The sequence below is a fragment of the Tamandua tetradactyla genome, chromosome X, assembly GCF_023851605.1.
Source record: "Tamandua tetradactyla isolate mTamTet1 chromosome X, mTamTet1.pri, whole genome shotgun sequence".
Lineage (NCBI taxonomy): Eukaryota > Metazoa > Chordata > Mammalia > Pilosa > Myrmecophagidae > Tamandua > Tamandua tetradactyla.
In genome coordinates this window covers 161,865,916-161,890,245 of record NC_135353.1, presented here as the reverse complement: position 1 = coordinate 161,890,245, position 24,330 = coordinate 161,865,916, and the positions used below count along the sequence as shown (strand labels likewise).

At 41.1% G+C, this 24,330-nt stretch overlaps 1 long non-coding RNA gene across 1 annotated transcript in view; it reads right to left on the bottom strand.

Moving 5' to 3' along the window:
• Positions 1–24,330, bottom strand: part of LOC143670768 (uncharacterized) — a 94,989-nt gene that overhangs the window by 36,436 nt on the left and 34,223 nt on the right. Inside the window, exon 2 of the long non-coding RNA XR_013169449.1 lies at positions 16,195–16,319. This is a non-coding gene — a long non-coding RNA (uncharacterized LOC143670768). The remainder of the gene's footprint in view (positions 1–16,194; positions 16,320–24,330) is intronic.

The window sequence follows — 24,330 nt, the reverse complement described above, 5'->3', positions numbered from 1 at the left end:
AAGCATGTAATCAACCTGTGCATGTTCAATAATTAGAACCCCTCTAATTACATCATCTGAAGCCATTGTGCTCATTATCCTAAACCCTGCCCATATTTTCTCTAATAAAACTATCAGAATTATTGTAGTTTAGGGGGACAGATTTTGGGCCGCTAGGCCACCTGCTCTCCTACTACATGCCTAGTAATAAACGCTTTCTCTCTTTGAAAGCATGGTGTCTCAGGAATTGTTTATTGAATGAGTTGGGCAAAAGAATCCACGGCCTTGGTCCAGTAACAAAGCCAAAAAAGGAAGATTCCCATAATTTTAGCCATTGTGAGTAAACTGAAAAACATTAGACATTAAATTGAGAGAAATATTTAAAATTTGGCATCAAGGGGACCGAGCTCATCAGTTCTATGCAGCAGCTATAAATGTAATGTTTTCCAGCAAGTGTTGTTTGTTTGTTTGTTTGTCCTGTAAATTTCATGATTTCATTCAGCACCAAAAACAACAGGAAGATTTAGTAGATGGGGAAAAAAGGGAACACTTCCAGGGACCACAAATCCAATAGAGTGGAAAGTTGAAAAGATTCACATTCCTGATCGTTTATAACAGAAATGGTTAGCATGGAGGGAACATTCTGTAATTTTTAAAGTATAAACAACATTCAACTTTGCGTAAACATGGAGTTTCATCCTGGGGGAAGGAAAGGCAGGGATCAGTGGTGTAGGTAAGTATTAAAATCTGTATGTAAGACAAAAAATGGTTCAGGATCAAAATGACCCTCAAAGATGGCTTCAATCTGTAGAGATGGTACAACCCTTAAGGGGAGATTAGAATATTTTGTTGTGTGTTTTCAGTTATTACACTAATGGGGGAGGGGGTCACCATAGACATGATTGAGCCACAGCTGTGGATTTCTGACATCCCCCATTGCTCCTAAGGCCCAGGACATACAAGCATCTCGCTGTGTCCTTCAGCACTTCTAAACGTCCTGCTCGTCATACATGTCTGTAAAAAACTGCTCAAGATGATCTAAGCATAGACACATCATTTTACAAAGCACACAAGCATTTTTAATCCAGTCTTAATAACACTGATTTTCTGGAAATCAATTACTGTGTAAATTAGAAAATGGTGTTTTATTTTGTATGGGAATTTACCTGAGTTGGTAACTGTTCTGGAAAATCCCAATAGCATCAGTCTTCAGTACAGCACAACTCTCAGAGATTCTACAGAAAGGCACATGCTTCCTATACCTTTTATTCATCTTCTGGTGTAGATTTGTACAAATCAAAATGTACGTTTTTCTATGATAAACTACTATCTTTCTATTTCTCCCTGATACATTACAGTCGTGACATTATATTGATTTTTAAAAGTATGTGGGTAGATAAGTTTTATTATCCATGAATTTCATTTTAGGCTAGGAAAGGAGAGGTTATATTTGTTATATATATAATATTAAAAAAAAAAGAAACAGTGGGTCTGATAAGGTTGAGAATCATTGCCTTAAATTTCTTTAAATCACTGGAATTTGGGCTATTAGAAATCAAGTTAACAGTGAAGTCCATGGCAGGTTGTCTTTTTCTTTTTTTTCTTTCCACTTTACAGCCAGGCTGTGGTGATCTTTCCCAGGAGTACCAGAGGTCCTGGCTTTGCTTAACTTAAGGCAAGTTTTCTCGACCTCAGCACTACTAACATCCAGGGATGGGTAGTTCTTTGTTGGTGGGGTTGAGGAGGTCTGACCTGGGCATTGTAGGATGTTGAGCAGCATCCTGGGCCTCTACCCACTAGATGCCAATAGCACCCCAACGCAGTGTGACAACCAGAAATATCTTCAGATACAGCCAAATATCCCTTGGGGGCAAAATCACCCCCATTTGAGAACTTCTGAGTTAAGGCAACTCAATTCTGGTGTTCTGTTCAGAGTGAGGAAAATTTGAGTCATGTTTCTCTAAGCATGATCTGCAAGCCTACTGCAGTAAGATCCCCAGGGTGCTAGCAAAAAGTGCAAATCAGAATCTGTGGGTGTGGAGCCCATAAATCTACACTTTAATGTGCCTGTCAGGTGGTGGATTAAGTACACAGATACAGATCTACAAAGATCCTGGCTTGATCCCAATTTGGCCTGTTAGGAACACAGTGACTTTGACAACTTAACCACTGAACTTCATGTCCTCATCTACAGACTGGGAGTAAAAATCAGGCCCACATCTTATGGTTGTTGAAAGGATTCAATGAGAGATTACATGTGAAGGCCTTGAGATTGTGCGCGGCACTCAGCTAGAGGAAGAATGTTGCTCTGGATCAAAGCAGCTCCCACTAGAGGGTGACTCTCTTCAGTTAGAGGCACAAGGATTGGGTTTAATCTATTTTTGTAACACCTTGTTACCTTAACACGGGCCAGGCACAAATGCTCTGAACTGCTCCTGGTGGCAGGCTGCAGGTAGCTCCAGCTGCCAGTCCCACCCACAGAAAACAGTCCCTTGGGTCTGCCTGGGTCTTCCCCTTGGGTCTGCTTCAGCCCTTTGGGTCTTCAGTCCCTTCTTCCAGCTACGATTTCAAGGGATCAGCCATAGCTGTAGGAGAGCAAAGATTTAAACGAAAAAATAGAGAACTGCTAACTGTCTAAGCACTTAAGTGAAAACCATGGTTACCAGATGCCCAGCTCACTTCTTTGATGTCATCTGTCCCCTCCCCAGGAAAAGCTGTAGAGACAGGAAAGAGCTATACCCATGCATTCTATATCATCCCATCTCCACGCTCACTACTGCTCTGAGTTACTGCCCTGCGGCTTAGAGAGGCCAAGTCATTTAGCCAACATCACACAGCTAGTAAGGAAGGGAACAAGAACTTGAACCCAGTCAGGCTGACCAGAGTACACAGTTCAAAAAATAAAAATGAGAAATAAATATCAAAGTAGCAATTACATAGCAAGTCTTCGGACTAGCACTAAATCCAATATCCACTAGACATACGTGGATATTTGAATTTAAATGTAAATTAATTAAAGTTAAATAAGATTTAAAATTCAGTCCCTCAGTCACACTAGGCACATTTTAAGTGCTTAAAGCTACACATGGCTAGTGGCTGCTGTGTTGAACGGCACAGATAGAGAACATTTCAGTCATCACACAAAGAGCCATTGGGCTTCACTGTGCATTCTCGAAATAACCATGAAGCCGAGCTCAGTGTTTCTGCCATTTTCACTAAGAACACATTAAACTACAATGAAAACATACATTAGAAATTCCTGGGGGAAAAGCCACCAAGGTTTGTTCACCTTAAATTTGACTGTTTCTGTCACTTTGGGGAAATAGACCAGAGAGAAAAGTAAAAAGCAAAATATTCCCTACACCCATATTGACTTCGCATTAAATTAATAACTGAGTCACAGGGAAAAAATATTCCATTGTTTTCTAACTTCCTCTCCCCTTCTAATACTCTTTGTTAGTGTTCAGGCTGCCTGGTCTGTTTTCAAAGAACAATTTGAGAACTACCCTACACAGAATTACAGCATTTTCTTCAAAGACGGACTTCTCTATATTTTGTAAATGACTATGAGATCTACTACAACATTAACCAAAAGGGAATTATTCATAAACAGCAATATATCATTTTTCCTCAGTTATTTCCAGGAAGAAAAGAGAAAAATAAGGTGTATTAGATCTTTCATAGATGAAGAGATTTATGTTCGTAAACTTAACGCTGATCAAGAATAATAGGAGAGGTTTCACCAAGAAGAACATTTAACTTGTACTAAAATAAAACAGGTTGGATTCATTTGCTTCATGGAATTGAAGCATCTCAAGGCTTATCAGCAAACTCATAGAACCAAAAAGTATCCAGAAAAGTGCAGAGAAAACCTCTATCTATATTTACAAATGAAGAGACTGAGATTCAGAGTGAGAGGACACAGGTGGTCAGTATCAGAACCAGGAGGAAGGCAGCGATAAGTATCTGTCTGGCTGCCAGTCACTGGTGGTCTCCCTTTCAAGCCTGGCCAGAGGACTCTATGCCCTTTGGCAGCAGTGTGAACAATAGACCAGCTGGTCTGGGGTATCTGCTTTACCCTATGTCAGGTTCAGCCATGTCATGTAACTTCCCGGATAGTGATTATCAAATTCCTGACACAACATAAAGCTGTTACATACAGCCCTTTCCATTCACCAGCTCCCAGTGTCTTTGAAAACAGTGATTATCTGCTTTGGCCCTTCCAGACCCTGGGCCTCTTCCTTCAAAAGAGGCAGAAGTTCAAAGGAAAATAGCAATGTGGAGGCCCATTGTTCAGGCAGGGGCTTGGCTGGGTTTTCAAGGTCTCAAGGGAATTGGGGATTAAAAACAATGTCAACTCGATTAGTCCTTCAAAGAGCCTTTCAAGAAAGTAATCCTTGAGAAGGGTTCATCTGGGAAGGACAGCCCTTTTCTCCCTACATCAGTACCTTCTACCTGTTCCCTTCTTAACCCCTCAACTTCTTTGTCTCTTCCAGGATACAAGTCATGGATGTTTATGAGGAAAACTCAAAAGACATTTAATATTCCTCCATATTTGTGTACATCCCTAAAGCATAATACTTTAATGCCCTCAGCATTAAAATCAAGCAACTTGCACCTACAACACATGCAATCCTTGTTAAGTGAGTCAGAAGTGCTAGGTTTATGCATTTCCTGAGGGTCTTTCTGCCACTAGAAAGCACACTAGCCAAATGGTGCTCCGGTTCCAAATGGCAAATTTCTTCAGACAAAAGCCCTTCACACTCAGTAGGGAAGAAGTGAAGGTCAAATGTGTAACTGAGAAATTAGGATTTAAGGGATGATTTTGATTACTGAATCATATTCCTTTTTGCTTTCTGGGATACTGGAGTAGACAGGGGGAAATACCTTAAATCCCTAAACTATAATTCAGCTGCCCTAATATTTGAAATGATTATAAAAGCACTTATCTTGTGCCTTTGTGACTGTAAGAGCTGTTACTCCCTTTATCCGGTCATTTTCTTGTAGGGCAAAGGCCCTAAAACAAATGAAGAATTTGAAGTCAGTTATTAACTAGCTTCAGCCCCTTACATTTGCAAATTGTGTCAGCTACTAGACTCTGCTAGTGTAAGATAACTTGTCGCCCTTCCTTTTGGCTTACACCTTTAGCACTGAAGTGACAGCTCTGCCTCCCCTCCTTTTAGCTTATGTTCTCCTATTGAAATTATATTAACACTGTCTCCTTTTCTGCTTTGAACTTGCTATTCAAAATGACCTCATCTCCCCTTGCTAAAATCCTTAAAAACCTTGAACCCCCTAAACTCAGGGAGACAAATTTTGGGCCACTAGGCCATCTGCTCTCCTACTGCGCACTGACTAATAAGTTCTTTTCTTTGAAACCCCAGTGTCTCAGGAATTGGTTTTGAGTACATAAGGCAAAAAAACTGCCAGCCTTTGTCTGGTAACAAATGTGACACCCACCAATCCCAAGAGTTCAGGAAAAATTTTTTAGCGCCTTTTTCTTGTATAAAGCCTTACATTGCTGTTAGACTGGTGGATAAGAGGGGAAAGATTCCTGATACTAGAATATGAGGATTGACCCCAAATGATGATATTGTGAGGGCCCGTACTAGTTAGTTATTGCTGTGTAACAAATTACCCCAAAAAACATTGCAGCTCAAAACAATAATCATTTATTAGCTCACGGTTTCTATGTATCAGTAACTCAGGAGCAGTTTTAGTTGAGTAGTTTTGGTTCAGGGTCTCTCATGAGCTTGCAGCCCAGAGCTCAGCTGGGGCTGCCATCATCTGAAGGTTTGACTAGGGCTTGAAGATACAGCTCCAAGATGGTGCACTCACATGGCTGTTGGCAGGAAGCTTCAGTTCCTCATCAGAGGGCTACCTGAGTGCCCCTTAATATGACAGCTAAGTCATGAGAGACCAAGGAAAAAGACACTATACCTTTTACAATTGAGTATCAGAAGTCACAAGGTTACTTCTGCTATATTCTGTTAGTTGGAAGTGAGTTACCAAGCCTAGCCTACACTCAAGGGGAGGGGAATTAGAGTTCACCGTTTGTAAGAGTGGAGTTGCAAAGAATTGTGGACATATTTTAAAACTGCCAAAGGGCCACTGCCTGAGTGACCCACCGATCAGTTTTTTGCAACATCCCATATCAGCTCTGTATCTGCCAAACCTCAACAATCATAAATGCAAAAGCCTGGTCATATATAAATGGTTCTGAAAAATTGGGTAGAAGAAATTTCAAATAGTATATTAAGATTTGCAATACTTTTTCTTTCTCCTTTGCTTAGATTTTCATTGGAATATAGATTTCCACAAACTCTACGTTGTAAAGATGCTTTATGGGCTATTACTTATTTAAAATTTTTGGTGATTTAGATGGGGGTTGAATTATAAAAACCTTTGTCCACAAGAATAAATTAAAAAGTTTGAGGAGCAGCATTTACAAAATTTAATGAAGTCATTGTTTTCAGGCACTTCATGGGCAAACTGTCCATCTAATAGAATTTCAGAGCCCAGAATGAAGTTGATGCTTAGAAACGTTCACTTAAAAAATTAATCTTCCTGTACCATAGATCGAATGGAAAAACCTTTAGGCCTTTAGTGTATGCCATATACACAACCATATTTTGAGGAAATTTGTTTTTAAAATACTTGCTTATCTTTGTATCCATTTATGTTATTTTTCCCTAAAATTCTATCGTGAAAAATTTTAAGTATACAGAAAAATTGAAAGAATAGTACAATGAACACCTGCATATCTTCCACCTAGATTCAATCATTGTTGAAATGAAATTTGAATTTGAAAGTTGCAAATATCATGATATTTTACCCCTAAATGCATCTCCCGAGAAAAGAAGACATTCTAATGGAAATATTTAAGGAAAAAGAGTCTGCAACAGACTTTCAAATGGTTCAAGGGGAAAAAATATGTATATATATTCACATACATATATACACATATGTATGTGTATATATATATCTGGGTGGGTATGTATTTATGTATGACAAGAGAGAGAGAAAAATAGGAAAAGCAAATGTGGTAAAATGTTTACATTTGGGGAATATAAGTGAAGTTTACACATGAATTCTTTGTACTATTCTTCAAACTCTTCCGTTAGCCTGAAATTTTAACAAAAACAAAAAGCTATAAAAATTTCTCCAATATTCCCAAAATGGATTTTATAGCTATTTTTTTTCCAACCAAGATTCTAATCACTGTTCACAGGAACATTTTGGGTTTTGGGGGGGTTTTTTGTTTGTTTGTTTGTTTTTTAACATGGGCAGGCACCAGGAATCGATTCTGGGTCCTCTGGCATGGCAGGCAACCATTCTTGCCTGCTGAGCCACCGTGGCCCGCCCCACAGGAACATTTGGACATGATATTCCTTTAGTATCTTTTATTCTATGTAACAGTCTTCCCCACTTTTTTCTTTCTTCATGATAGTCACTTTCTAAAGAATTCATTTCAACTGTCTCTTTCTACATGGTAAATTTATCTGCAGATTTCCTTGTGGTGTCATTTAACTCACACCTGGTAATTTGAGCTCTCAGCCCTCTTCCTCCAACTTCATTACCCAGATGCCGATTATGATCATAGACCAATCTCTGTCAAATCCACAAATACTTATTAGCAAGCAGGCACACAAAATCACCACATAACCTTTTCACCAGCACCAAGGGATACACACGCTGTCCTTGGACACATCAACCACCACCCTGAGTGAACAGTTTGCTCTGAGGTAGACCATAGGACAAGGCAGACTCATGTCAGACTCAGGGCCTTCTGAGGAGGGAAGGCCATGAGTCCACTAGGGCCCAAGACTCAAGAACAGGTAGTACATTCTGAACATTATCCCCAACCACTCATTTTGTCAATAAAATATTATTTATCACATCCCTTATGCTAATTAGCAGACTTTTAGATATAGATTTAGATATTCTTTTTTTTTTTTTTTAGTTTACAAATCTTGCAAAGGGTCAATAAAAACAAATATGGGATCCAAGATGGCGTCTTAGTAAGGTACATGCGTCTTAGTTCCTCCGACTCCAAATCAACTAATAGGTGAACAGAAACAGTACAAAACAACTCCCGGGGCTACAGCAGGGAATGGACACACAGCGTAACCAAGTCTGGGCTGGCTAGTCTGACTGCGAAACTCAGCTGCGGTGAGTGAGATCCCCGAGCGGCGGGCGATTTCCCGAGCAGCCGCAGCTGCGGCGGTCCGAGCTAATCCCTCCCCCCTTCCGGGGCTGGCTGAGAGACTCGGAGAGACAAGCTTCCCAGCCAAGGCGGCCGGCGCCACACTTTTGCGGGCGGCTTCGAGTCCGCGACTACAAGTCTCGGATCAGAGGGCTATCCAAAGTCTGGGCTGGCAAGTCTGATTCCGAGTCTTGGCTGCGGCGAGACCCCCGAGCGGCCGCAGCTGCGGCAGTCCGAGCTAACCCCTCCCTCCTTCCGGGGCTGGCTGAGAGACTCGGAGAGACAAGCTTCCCAGCCAAGGCGGCCGGCGCCACACTTTTGCGGGCGGCTTCGAGTCCGCGACTACAAGTCTCAGATCAGAGGGCTATCCAAAGTCTGAGCTGGCAAGTCTGATTCCGAGTCTTGGCTGCGGCGAGACCCCCGAGCGGCTGCAGCTGCGGCGGTCCGAGCTAACCCCTCCCTCCTTCCGGGGCTGGCTGAGAGACTCGGAGAGACAAGCCTCCCAGCCAAGGCGGCCAGCACCACACTTTTGCGGGCGGCTTCGAGTCCGCGACTACAAGTCTCGGATCAGAGGGCTATCCAAAGTCTGGGCTGGCAAGTCTGATTGCGAGACTTGGCTGCGGCGAGACCCCCGAGCGGCCGCAGCTGCGGCGGTCCGAGCTAATCCCTCCCTCCTTCCCGGGCCAGCTGAGAGTATCGGAGAAGTAAGTTCCCCAAGCCAAGGCAGGCGGCGCCCTTCTTTTGCAGGCGGCTTCGAGTCTCGGCTTTAAGTCCGCGGCTACGAGTCCCGGATCAGAGGGCTATCCAAAGTCTGGGCTGGCTAGACTGACTGCGAGACTCGGCTGCAGTGAGACCCCTGTGCGGCGTGCAATCTCCCGATCAGCGGCAGCTGCGGTGGTCCGAGCTACTCCCTCCCCCCTTTCCGGGCCGGCTGAGAGTATTGAAGCAAGTTTCCCAAGTCGAGGCAGGTGGCACCCCTCTTTTGCGGGCGGCTTCGAGTCTCTGCTTCAAGTCCGCGGATACGAGTCTCAGATAGGAGGGCTATCCAAGCCGCGGAAGCCCCCCCCCCACGGGAGGCTTCCTGGTCCGGTGGGGAACCCCCAGGCCCGCTGCGGCCCGCAACCAGCCACAGGGTCCCCTCAAGCCGCGGCAGCTGACGCCCCCACCACGCGCGGCCCCTGAACCAACGGAGAGATTTGGATCCGAAAGCCCCAGGCCACGGAGATCGGTGACTGGGGGAGACCCATTCCAAACACTTGAGACAAACGTGTGCCACATGCGCCACGTACTGGGCAAGATAAGAAAAACAGATCCCAGAGATTTCACAGAAAAATCTTACAACCTTGCTGGGTCCAACACCCAGAGAAATCTGAATAAATGCCCAGACGCCAGCAGCAGAAGATAACTGTCCACGCTCAAAAGATTGAGAATATGGCCCAGTCAAAGGAACAAACCAATAGCTCAAATGAGACACAAGAGCTGAGACAACTAATCCTGAATATACGAACAGAAATGGAAAACCTCTTCAAAAATGAAATCGATAAATTGAGGGAGGACATGAAGAGGACATGGGCTGAACATAAAGAAGAAATAGAAAAACTGAAAAAACAAATCGCAGAACTTATGGAAGTGAAGGATAAAGTAGCAAACATAGAAAAAATAATGGATAGTTCAAGTGATAGATTTAAAGAGACAGAACATAGAATTAGTGATTTGGAGGACGGAACATCTGAATTCCAAAAAGAAACAGAAACTATAGGGAAAAGAATGGAGAAATTTGAACAGGGTATCAGGGAACTCAAGGACAATATGAACCGCACAAATATACGTGTTGTGGGTGTCCCAGAAGGAGAAGAGAAGGGAAAAGGAGGAGAAAAACTAATGGAAGAAATTTTCACTGAAAATTTCCCAACTCTTATGAAAGACCTAAAATTACAGATCCAAGAAGTGCAGCGCACCCCAAAGAGATTAGACCCAAACAGGCGTTCTCCAAGACACTTACTAGTTAGAATGTCAGAGGTCAAAGAGAAAGAGAGGATCTTGAAAGCAGCAAGAGAAAAACAATCCATCACATACAAGGGAAACCCAATAAGACTATGTGTAGATTTCTCAGCAGAAACCATGGAAGCTAGAAGACAGTGGGATGATATATTTAAAATACTAAAAGAGAAAAACTGCCAACCAAGACTCCTATATCTAGCAAAATTATCCTTCAAAAATGAGGGAGAAATTAAAACATTCTCAGACAAAAAGTCACTGAAAGAATTCGTGACCAAGAGACCAGCTCTGCAAGAAATACTAAAGGGAGCATTAGAGTCAGATACAAAAAGACAGAAGAGAGAGATATGGAAAAGAGTGTAGAAAGAAGGAAAATCAGATATGATATATATAATACAAAAGGCAAAATGTTAGAGGAAAATATTATCCAAACAGTAATAACACTAAATGTCAATGGACTGAATTCCCCAATCAAAAGACATAGATTGGCAGAATGGATTAAAAAACAGGATCTTTGTATATGCTGTCTACAGGAAACACATCTTAGACCCAAAGATAAACATAGGTTGAAAGTGAAAGGTTGGGAAAAGATATTTCATGCAAATAACAACCAGAAAAGAGCAGGAGTGGCTATACTAATATCCAACAAATTAGACTTCAAATGTAAAGCAGTTAAAAGAGACAAAGAAGGACACTATATACTAATAAAAGGAACAATTAAACAAGAAGACATAACAATCATAAATATTTACGCACCGAACCAGAATGCCCCAAAATACGTGAGGAATACACTGCAAACACTGAAAAGGGAAATAGACTCATATACTATAATAGTTGGAGACTTCAACTCACCACTCTCATCAAGGGACAGAACATCTAGACAGAAGATCAACAAAGAAATAGAGAATCTGAATATTACTATAAATGAACTAGACTTAATAGACATTTATAGGACATTACATCCCACAACAGCAGGATACACCTTTTTCTCAAGTGCTCATGGATCATTCTCAAAAATAGACCATATGCTGGGTCACAAAGCAAGTCTTAACAAATTTAAAAAGATTGAAATCTTACACAACACTTTCTCGGACCATAAAGGAATGATGTTGGAAATCAATAATAGGCAGAGTGCCAGAAAATTCACAAATACGTGGAGGCTCAACAACACACTCCTAAACAACGAGTGGGTCAAAGAAGAAATTGCTAGAGAAATTAGCAAATACCTCGAGGCGAATGAAAATGAAAACACAACATATCAAAACTTATGGGACGCAGCAAAGGCAGTGCTAAGAGGGAAATTTATTGCTCTAAATGCCTATATCAGAAAAGAAGAAAAGGCAAAAATTCAGGAATTAACTATCCATTTGGAAGAACTGGAGAAAGAACAGCAAGCTAACCCCAAAGCAAGCAAAAGGAAAGAAATAACAAAGATTAGAGCACAAATAAATGAAATTGAAAACATGAAAACAATAGAGAAAATCAATAAGGCCAGAAGTTGGTTCTATGAGAAAATCAATAAGATTGATGGGCCCTTAGCAAGATTGACAAAAAGAAGAAGAGAGAGGATGCAAATAAATAAGATCAGAAATGGAAGAGGAGACATAACTACTGACCTCACAGAAATAAAGGAGGTAATAACAGGATACTATGAACAACTTTACGCTAATAAATACAACAACTTAGAGGAAATGGACGGGTTCCTGGAAAGACATGAACAACCAACTTTGACTCAAGAAGAGATAGATGATCTCAACAAACCAATCACAAGTAAAGAAATCGAAGCAGTCATTCAAAATCTTCCTAAAAAGAAAAGTCCAGGACCAGATGGCTTCACATGTGAATTCTATCAAACATTCCAGAAAGAATTAGTACCAACTCTCCTCAAACTCTTCAAAAAAATCGAAGTAGAGGGAAAACTACCTAACTCATTCTATGAAGCCAACATTACCCTCATACCAAAACCAGGCAAAGATATTACAAGAAAAGAAAACTACAGGCCGATCTCTCTAATGAATATTGATGCAAAAATCCTCAATAAAATTCTAGCAAATCGTATCCAACAACACATTAAAAGAATTATTCATCATGACCAAGTAGGATTCATCCCAGGTATGCAAGGATGGTTCAACATAAGAAAATCAATTAATGTAATACACCATATCAACAAATTAAAGCAGAAAAATCACAGGATCATCTCAATTGATGCAGAGAAGGCATTTGACAAGATTCAACAACCTTTCCTGTTGAAAACACTTCAAAGGATAGGAATACAAGGGAACTTCCTTAAAATGATAGAGGGAATATATGAAAAACCCACAGCTAATATCATCCTCAATGGGGAAAAATTGAAAACGTTCCCCCTAAGATCAGGAACAAGACAAGGATGTCCACTATCACCACTATTATTCAACATTGTGTTGGAGGTTCTAGCCAGAGCAATTAGACAAGAAAAAGATATACAAGGCATCAAAATTGGAAAGGAAGAAGTAAAACTATCACTGTTTGCAGACGATATGATACTATACGTCGAAAACCCGGAAAAATCCACAACAAAACTACTAGAGCTAATAAATGAGTACAGCAAAGTAGCAGGTTACAAGATCAACATTCAAAAATCTGTAGCATTTCTATACACTAGCAATGAACAAGCGGAGGGGGAAATCAAGAAACGAATCCCATTTACAATTGCAACTAAAAGAATAAAATACCCAAGAATAAATTTAACTAAAGAGACAAAAGACCTATACAAAGAAAACTACAAAAAACTGCTAAAAGAAATCACAGAAGACCTAAACAGATGGAAGGGCATACCGTGTTCATGGATTGGAAGACTAAATATAGTTAAGATGTCAATCCTACCTAAATTGATTTACAGATTCAATGCAATACCAATCAAAATCCCAACAACTTATTTCTCAGAAATAGAAAAACCAATAAGCAAATTTATCTGGAAGGGCAGGGTGCCCCGAATTGCTAAAAACATCTTGAGGAAAAAAAACGAAGCTGGAGGTCTTGCGCTGCCAGACTTTAAGGCATATTATGAAGCCACAGTGGTCAAAACAGCATGGTATTGGCATAAAGATAGATATATCGACCAATGGAATCGAATAGAGTGCTCAGATATAGACCCTCTCATCTATGGTCATTTGATCTTTGATAAGGGAGTCAAGCCAACTCACCTGGGACAGAACAGTCTCTTCAATAAATGGTGCCTAGAGAACTGGATATCCATATGCAAAAGAATGAAAGAAGACCCATATCTCACACCCTATACAAAAGTTAACTCAAAATGGATCAAAGATCTAAACATTAGGTCTAAGACCATAGAACAGTTAGAGGAAAATGTAGGGAGATATCTTATGAATCTTACAATTGGAGGCGGTTTTATGGACCTTACACCTAAAGCAAGAGCACTGAAGAAGGAAATAAATAAATGGGAACTCCTCAAAATTAAACACTTTTGTGCATCAAAGAACTTCATCAAGAAAGTAGAAAGACAGCCTACACAATGGGAATCAATATTTGGAAACGACATATCAGATAAAGGTCTAGTATCCAGAATTTATAATGAGATTGTTCAACTCAACAACAAAAAGATAGCCAACCCAATTACAAAATGGGAAAAAGACTTGAATAGACACCTCTCAGAGGAGGAAATACAAATGGCCAAAAGACACATGAAGAGATGCTCAATGTCCCTGGCCATTAGAGAAATGCAAATCAAAACCACAATGAGATATCATCTCACACCCACCAGAATGGCCATTATCAACAAAACAGAAAATGACAAGTGCTGGAGAGGATGCGGAGAAAGAGGCACACTTATCCACTGTTGGTGGGAATGTCAAATGGTGCAACCACTGTGGAAAGCAGTTTGGCGGTTCCTCAAAAAGCTGAATATAGAATTGCCATACGATCCAGCAATACCATTGCTGGGAATCTACTCAAAGGAATTAAGGGCAAAAACTCAAACAGACATTTGCACACCAATGTTTATAGCAGCGTTATTTACAATTGCAAAGAGATGGAAACAGCCAAAATGTCCATCAACAGACGAGTGGCTAAACAAACTGTGGTATATACGTACGATGGAATATTATGCAGCGTTAAGACAGGATAAACTTATGAAGCATGTAATAACATGGATGGACCTAGAAAACATTATGCTGAGTGAGTCTAGCCAAAAGCTAAAAGACAAATACTGTATGGTCCCAATGATGTGAATCGACACTCGAGAATAAACTTGGAATATGTCATTGGTAACAGAGTTCAGCAGGAGTTAGAAACAGGGTAAGATAATGGGTAATCGGAGCTGATGGAATACAGACGGTGCAATAGGACTAGATACAAAAACTCAAAAATGGACAGTACAATAATACCTAATTGTAAAGTAATCATGTTAAAATACTGAACGAAGCTGCATCCGAGCTATAGGTTTTTGTTTTGTTTTGTTTTGTTTGTTTTGTTCTTATTATTATTACTTTTATTTTTTTCTCTATATTAACATTCTATATCTTTTTCTGTTATAATGCTAGTTCTTCTAAACTGACGCAAATGTACTAAGAAACGATGATCATGCATCTATGTGATGATGTTAAGAATTACTGATTGAATATGTAGAATGGTATGACGTCTAAAAAAAAAAAAAAAAAAAATGGTCAGCACAATACTGCCTAATTGTAATGTAATTATCTTGGAACGCTGAATGAAGCTGCATCTGATCTATAGTTTTTTTTTGTTTGTTTTGTTTTTTTTTTTCTCATATATTTTTGTACTTTTTATTTTTATTTGTGTTTTCTCTCTGTGTTATCACTTTATTTCTTTTTCTGTTGTAGTGCTATTTCTTTCTCTAAATCGATGCATATGTACTGAGAAATGATGACCATACACCTATGTGATGATATTAAGAATTACTGATTGCAAAAAAAACAAAAAAAAAAAACAAATATGTATCAACAACTTAAAACTTAGAATACCACATACAAGCAAGCACAAATATCATCAAACAAATAAGAGTGAACACTCCTTGTGCTGAGTTAGATAAGAACACTTTACGCTCTAACTCAACAACCCCATAGGTATTGAGTCCTGAGGAGGCTCTTTCAGCGGCTATGAATGAAGTAGGTACTGTCCTTGCTAATTATCCGTTCCTACCAAGCATACTCCTATGTATACTTAGCCACTGCATGCATATGTATGCACATATATATTTCACCCCATTCTGAAAACAATCAGCACTCAGGCAAAAGGACTCCCATAACTCATTAGCCTAACAAACACATTCGTATGTTATAGGTCATCAAAAATAGCAATGCCTTTTGAAGATGCTTTGATTCTCACATTCCTTACAATTAGGAAAATGCTAACCTGACTCAAATCATGAGCAAACTTTAGATCAACCCAAATAGAGTGGCATTCAATAAAATAACTGTTCTGTAATCTTCGTAAGTGTCAAGGTCATGAAAGTCAGAGTAAGACTGAGGAATTTTTTCCACTATGGGAGATGAGAGAAACTCGACATCCAAATTCAGCACACAATAAACCACATTAAGACAACTATCGAAAGCTGAATGGGGTTTAAGGATTACATGGTAGCAAGGAAGCAATATTAATTTTTTGACTTTGATGGTTTTATTGTGGTTATGTAGGATAATGTAGTCATTTCTAGGAAATGCACAATGAAGGATGCAGGACAGTTACAGTGCCAGATTGGCAACTTATGATCAAATAGGTTGAGGCAGGGCAGGTGGGGGGAGGAAATGGTTCTCTACTGTTCTTGCAATTTTTCTGTGAGTTTGTTATTATTTCAAAATAAAACAAATTATTTAAATATATTTACAAACACAAATAAAATGCAATTGTTCAGAACGAAGAGTGTTACGTAATAGGATGGCTTTGGGAGGCTCTAATAAAAATTAAGATGGATACAGTCTGAGGATCTTAGTGTGGCAAACCTGCCCTTCGCCCTGCCCCTAGTCATTTCCTGGGGCACCCTTAAGTTACTTCACCTTTTCTACAAGAAATCCAAGCATATTTTCATCTCAAAAGAAGGAGACCAGGAGCATGGTACGTTCAGTGGTAGAACGTTCACCTTGCATACAGAAGACCTGGGTTCGATCCTTGGATCATGCACCTGAAAAACAAAAAAAAGAAAGCGATACAAGGTAATTGAGGGAATGATGAGGTGACTTTCCTAAATCAAGTCACCCTGCAGTTTTGCAATTTACATCCACCAAGGAAAGGAGCATGTATGTGGCTTTTCTTCCTATTCCTAAGGAGGTTGGTTAGTTCATCTCCAACTAGGCCATCACTCACCTAAATTAATTCTAGCTGGCATACCCAGAATAAGTAGCGATCTGTTTGGCCTTCCAAGATGGCTTACATGGTTGGTGCAGGAGACCTCAGTTCTTCACTACATGGACTTTCCCATAGGTCTTAAAAATTTCCCCTTTCTGAACAAGGAAGATTTAAATTGAAGCAATATTTTGAGTGAAGTACACACTGAGGTTTCCGCAACTTGGGTAACATTCTACCCTGAAAGCAGGTTTTGAAAACACAAAGAAATGTTTTTGTATATATGTTATTTTTCACGAAAAAAAATGTCTTCTAGCCTCCAGTGTTTTGGAGCAGCTAGAAGGAAAAATCTGAAATAATGGAATGGTAACCCATAACAAACTCTGATATCTATTCTGTAGCTACTTGTTGAAGGGCACTTTGAAAATCACTACCTTTTCTTTCTTTTCTTTGTATATATATTATATTTAACAATAAAAAAGTTTAAAACACATAAATAAATAAAATAATAACCAGAGAAATGTCAAGGCCCCAAGCCCTTGAAGGGAAGGAAAAGTTCAAAGAAAACAGAAAAGGGAGACTGGGTTTGCTTCACCATTCTGCCCAGAACTCGAACTGTCACCCACTGAAATGTACTTAATAATAAGTAAAAATGTACTAAATAATAATAAATTGTTTATTTTAAAATTAAAATTCCAAATCTGCATTATATCATTAGACAGGCTTCCTTCCCAATCAGTCTGGATTGTTCAGACCTCACTACACAGAACCGTGCTTCATAATGACGGATTCACTCAACCAACAAATAATTATTGAACATATACTATGTGTTAGGCACTGGGACGGGTGTTAGAGATAAAATGGTGAACAAACAAATTCGATCCCTTTGTCCATGTAGCTTAGAGGAAGCCAGAAAACCAAGTTACATACAAATAAATGTAAGACTGCAACAATGATAAGAGCTGCCAGTACAGTAACCACATGGATCTAGAGTGGCAGAAGAGGTGGTTTCTCAGAAGGAAGTTAGAGGGAGGGTGAATTTCAGATGGTGGTACCCCAAACAGTATTTCCCATTACTGTATTGAAGCCACCCCGGATGACAATGCATTTGGGGGTGAGTAGGAAGCCCAAGAGCAAGGTACAAGAGCCTTCCATGGATGGCAAGGAGTCACCAGGAGGTCAGTAGGAGAAACAGAGGGTGATACAGGGGTCAAACGGCATGAACTAGAACAATACTTTGCTTCGGTTTTAATAAAAATATGAAAAACAATGGCAGCGAAGTGATAATGAAGAATAAAGGGGACCAGAAATTATGAAAAAACAAATGCAAATTTCGTAATCTTTCGAAAATGCCCTTGCACAACTCCCCAACCACCCATTAAAAGGTTAAGACAATGTAAAATTAACTTGTAAAAGGACTCTGATGTTCAGCATGGCATCCAGAAGCTTTTTGTTAAAGATTCACCCCTGTATTGGTCTCAAGGGAAATACATACATATTATATACGCATACGTATTATACATATACATATATATTAAGTATATATATATATTTTATGTAACTATTATGAAATTTTTAAATAGGAATTGGCTCATGAGACTGTGAGGCTGGACAAGTCCAAATATCATAGACAGGCTGTAAACTGGGAACTCCAATGAAGGTTTGTGATGAATTCGCCAAGAGAAGTTGGCTGACTGAAGTAGAGATGGAAATTCTCCCTTCTGACTACTGAAATCATCACTTCTCCTTTTAAGGCCTTGAACTGATTGTATGAGATTTCTCTCAGTGTTGAAGGCAGTTTCCTCAGTCGACTGTAGATGTAATCAGCCACAGATACAATCATCTTACTGATGCTTTAAGTCCATGAAATAGTCTCACAATAACAATTAGGCCAGTACTTGCTTGACCAAACAACTGGACACCATCACCTGGTTAAGTTGACACATTAACTTAACCATAACAACCCTCATCTCTACCCTTTTGTTCCTATGACTTCATGATTTGTCTATCCTCCCAATAAGCATATTTCTGAATTATGTATTTTCCATTCCAGATTGACATTCATAATTCTAGTGCCTTCTAAGACACAATTTGTTCCCCCATTTCAGTATACTTCTTTGAGCAATAGATTTGCTTTCAGAACAGCAGCCTTAAGAAACAGCCAGCACAATATACAGTCCATCATCCAGTATTTCTCAATACCCACCTGAATTTCATAAATCACAGAGAAATTGTTATAACTTATTTGCTAAGAAAGATTTATTTTATTCTCAATCCAATTACTTTTATTGATAAAAGTAAGATGATTAATGGTTCCTTTTCTCTGAACTTTTTAAAAACAAGGTGCACACAAACTAGCTTATTAAAATGATGAAATTCATTGTTATGGTTAGGGACAGGTGTCAACTTGGCCAAGTTATGGTACCTGTTCATCTGATTGGGCAAGCGCTGGCCTGTCTGTTGCAATGAGGACATTTCATAGGATTAGGTCATGATCACGTCAGCTACATCCACAGTTGATTCTATTTGTAATCAGCCAAAGGGGAGTGTCTTCTGCAATTAGTGATGCTAAATCCAATCATGGGAAGCCTTTTAAGGAGGACTCAGAGGAGACAGGTTGCATTCCTGCTTTGGCTGGTGAGCCTCTCCTGTGGAGTTCATCCAGGCCATCCATTGGAGTCATCGGCTTCGCAGCCTGCCCTGTGGATTTTGGACTCTGCGTTTCTACGGTCACGTGAGACACTTTCATAAATTTTATATTTGCAAGTGTTCCCTGTTGATTCTGTTTCTCTAGAGAACCCTAACTAATACATCTTGGTACCAGGAGTGGTTCTTAAGGAACAGAATCTTAAAAATGGGTTTTCATGAATGGTTTTCTACTCTGACTAGATTCAGAGACACTAAGGTCTCTGATTCCCGTAATCAGAATGACACTCCCAATCCATGGACTGAGTTGGCAAAGGAGATAGTCAAAATATCATCATTCGATTCTCCTAATGCTTCGCTTGTACGAAGCCAGACTCTGGGGGATAATGTTTTTGACACCTTTACAGAGTTTTGTAGAAATAAGAGTTATAGAGATGTTGGTTGGTTGTTGTTAGATACACTGTCTACATTAAAGGGTGAAAGGGATGGGCTTAAGGCTTCAAACAAGAAGCTTAAGTGCCGTCTGAAAGATGTAGAGGTTTCTATGAGTATCCTGAAGGAAAATTTTATTTCCTATAGCCGTAGACTTGAGATCTCTGAAAATCAGACTCAGAATCTTATCGTTAGAGTAGCAACTTTACAACGTAAACTGAAATCTCAGTCTTGCATGGTGTCTGCCGTTAAAGTGAGGGCATTGATTGGAAAGGAGTGGGACCCTGAAAAATGGGATGGTGACATATGGATTGATAATGGTGTTGGGGGTGAGGTTGAAACCCTAGACCATGCTGAGCCTTCTTTAGATAACCCTGTAATAGTCTGCCCTGAGGACATAGCCGCCCCACCTCCAGCCTGCCTTGAGGAATTGGCCACCCAACCTCCTCCTGAAGGGATTAGCCCTAGAGTTATTAATCCTGTTTCACCAGATGAAACTGCAAATGAAAGCCCTGAAGCAAATGGCTTGGAAGATATTTCTAATTCTTTTCATGACCCACCCCCACCACCCCTCATTTCTTCTAGACCTATAACTAGACTAAAGTCCCAACAGGCCCCTAAAGGTGAGGTACAAAGTATCACACATGAGGAGGTACGTTATACTCCAAAAGAACTGTGTGAGTTTTCCAATTTATATAGACAGAAATCAGGGGAATATGTGTGGCAATGGATTTTAAGAGTGTGGGATAATGGTGGGAGGAATATAAGGCTGGATCAGGCTGAATTTATTGATATGGGCCCACTAAGCAGAGATTCTGCATTCAATGTTATAGCTAGAGCAGTTAGAAAAGGTGTTAACAGCTTGTTTGGGTGGTTGGTTGAAACATGGATCAAAAGGTGGCCAACATTACCTGAGGTTGAAATGCCAGAACTGCCCTGGTATAATGTAGATGAGGGGATCCAGAGGTTTAGAGAGATTGGGATGTTAGAGTGGATTTATCATGCAAAGCCTGCTCTTACACCCCCGGAATGTCCAGAAGATGCACCTTTTACCAGAACAGTGAGAAATAAGTTTGTGAGACTAGCACCATCATCCCTCAAGAGCTCTGTGGTTGCACTTCTCTGTAGGTCAGATATTACCGTAGGAACTGCTGTCACTGAGCTGGAATCCTTAAACACAATGGGGATGACAGGATCCCGAGTTGGCAGAAGCCAGGTGGCAGCACTTAATCACCAAAGACAGGGTAGACGCGGGTATTATAATAGACAACAAACTCAAAGGAGGCATCAAAATTATATGACACGCAGAGATTTGTGGCATTGGCTAGTAAATCATGGGGTGCCTAGAAATACAATAGAAGGGCAGTCTACAAAATTCTTGTTGGAGCTGTATAAACAAAAGAGTTCTAGGTCAAGGGAACAGAAGTCTAACCTGAATTACAAAAACACAGAGGCCCGGCCCCTTAATCAATTTCCAGACTTGAAACAGTTTACAGACCCTGAGTCCCTTGAATGAAGGGGAGGCCAGGTCCCTATGGGGAAGAAACCTGTTACACTGCCACAAATTTATACCGTTGACCTTCCTCTAAGTCTTCCCCAAGGAGACCGACGGCCTTTTACCAGGGTAACTGTGCATTGGGGAAAAGGAAATGATCAGATATTTCAGGGATTATTAGACACTGGTTCAGAAGTGACATTAATTCCAGGGGACCCAAAACGTCACTCTGGACCACCAGTCAGAGTGGGGGCTTATGGAGGCCAGGTGATCAATGGAGTTTTAGCTCAGGTCCATCTCACAGTGGGTCCAGTGGGCCCCCGGACCCATCCTGTAGTTATTTCCCCAGTTCCAGAATGTATAATTGGCATAGACATACTGAGCAACTGGCAGAATCCCCACGTTGGTTCTCTAACTCGTGCAGTGAGGGCTATTATGGTGGGAAAGGCCAAGTGGAAGCCACTAGAACTGCCCCTACCAAGCAAAATAGTAAATCAAAAGCAATACCGTATTCCTGGAGGGATTGCAGAGATTACTGCCACTCTTAAGGACTTGATAGATGCAGGGGTGGTGATTCCCACCACATCCCCATTCAACTCTCCTATTTGGCCTGTGCAGAAAACAGATGGGTCTTGGAGAATGACAGTGGATTATCGTAAACTCAACCAGGTGGTAACTCCAATTGCAGCTGCTGTTCCAGATGTAGTATCATTGCTTTAGCAAATCAATACATCCCCTGGTACCTGGTATGCAGCTATTGATCTGGCAAATGCTTTTTTCTCAATAGCTATTAGTAAGGACCACCAGAAGCAGTTTGCTTTCAGCTGGCAAGGTCAGCAATATACTTTCACTGTCCTACCTCAGGGGTATATCAACTCTCCAGCCCTATGTCATAATCTTGTTCGCAGAGACCTTGATCGTTTCTGCCTCCCACAAGACATCACACTGGTCCATTATATTGATGATATCATGTTGACTGGACCTAGTGAGCAAGAAGTAGCAACTACTCTAGATTTACTGGTAAGGCATTTGCGTGTCAGAGGATGGGAGATAAATCCAACAAAAATACAGGGGCCTTCCACCTCAGTAAAATTTCTAGGTGTCCAGTGGTGTGGGGCATGTCGAGATATCCCTTCTAAGGTGAAGGATAAATTGCTGCATCTGGCCCCTCCCACATCCAAAAAAGAGGCACAACGCCTAGTTGGCCTTTTTGGATTTTGGCGACAACATATTCCTCATTTGGGTGTGCTACTCCGGCCCATTTATCGAGTGACCAGAAAAGCTGCTAATTTTGAGTGGGGACCTGAACAAGAGGAGGCTCTGCGACAGGTCCAGGCTGCTGTGCAAGCTGCTCTGCCACTTGGGCCATATGATCCAGCAGATCCAATGGTGCTGGAAGTGTCAGTGGCAAATAGAGATGCTGTCTGGAGCCTTTGGCAGGCCCCTATAGGAGAATCACAACGCAGACCCTTAGGATTTTGGAGCAAAGCCTTACCATCTGCTGCAGATAACTACTCTCCTTTTGAGAAACAGCTTTTGGCCTGCTACTGGGCCTTAGTAGAGACTGAACGCTTAACCATGGGCCACCAAGTTACCATGAGACCTGAGTTGCCTATCATGAGTTCGGTGTTGTCTGACCCACCAAGCCATAAAGTTGGGCGTGCACAGCAGCACTCTATTGTAAAGTGGAAATGGTATATACGAGATAGAGCCAGAGCAGGTCCTGAAGGCACAAGTAAGTTACATGAAGAAGTGGCACAAATGCCCATGGTTTCCACTCCTGCTGCCACATTACCTTCTCTTTCCCAGACCAGAGCTATGGCCTCTTGGGGAGTTCCTTACAGTGAATTGACTGAGGAAGAGAAAACTCGGGCCTGGTTTACAGATGGTTCAGCACGATATGCAGGTACCACCCGAAAGTGGACAGCTGCGGCATTACAACCCCTTTCTGGGGTGTCCTTGAAGGACAGTGGTGAGGGGAAATCCTCCCAGTGGGCAGAACTTCAAGCAGTGCACCTGGTTGTTCATTTTGCTTGGAAGGAAAACTGGCCAGAGGTGCGTTTGTATACTGACTCATGGGCTGTTGCTAATGGTTTGGCTGGATGGTCAGGGACTTGGAAAGACCATAATTGGAAAATTGGTGACAAAGAGGTCTGGGGAAGAAGTATGTGGATAGACCTTTCTGAGTGGGCTAAAAACATGAAGATATTTGTGTCCCATGTGAATGCACACCAGAGGGTGACTTCAGCAGAGGAAGATTTTAATAATCAAGTGGATAAGATGACCCGTTCTATGGATACCAGTCAGCCTCTTTCCCCAGCAAATCCTGTTATTGCCCAATGGGCTCATGAACAAAGTGGTCATGGTGGTAGGGATGGAGGTTATGCATGGGCTCAGCAACACGGACTTCCACTCACCAAGGCTGACCTGGCTACAGCCACTGCTGAGTGCCCAATCTGCCAGCAGCAGAGACCCACACTCAGCCCCCGATATGGCACCATTCCCCGAGGTGACCAGCCAGCTACATGGTGGCAGGTTGATTACATTGGACCACTCCCTTCATGGAAGGGGCAGCGATTTGTTCTAACTGGAATAGACACATACTCTGGATATGGGTTTGCTTTCCCTGCACGCAATGCTTCTGCAAAAACTACTATCCGTGGGCTTACAGAATGCCTTATCCATCGTCATGGTATTCCACATAGCATTGCTTCGGATCAAGGAACACACTTCACAGCAAATGAAGTGCGGGAATGGGCACATGCTCATGGAATTCTCTGGTCTTACCATGTTCCCCATCATCAAGAAGCAGCTGGATTGATAGAACGGTGGAATGGCCTTTTGAAAACTCAATTATGGTGCCAACTAGGTGGCAAAAACTTGAAAGGCTGGGGTAATGTTCTCCAGGAAGCTGTGTATGCTCTGAATCAGCGTCCGCTGTATGGTGCTGTTTCTCCCATAGCCAGGATCCATGGGTCCAGGAACCAAGGGGTGGAAATGGGTGTGGTGCCACTCACTATTACTCCTAGTGATCCACTAGGAAAATTTTTGCTTCCTGTCCCTGCTACCCTGAGTTCTGCTGGTCTACAGGTTTTAGTTCCAAAACGGGGTGTGCTTTCTCCAGGAGAAACAACAGTGATACCACTGAACTGGAAGTTAAGATTGCCACCTGGCCACTTTGGGCTACTTATGCCTCTGGATCAACACACCAAGAAGGGGATTACATTATTGTCTGGGGTAATTGACCCTGACTATCAGAAAGAAGTAGGACTGCAAC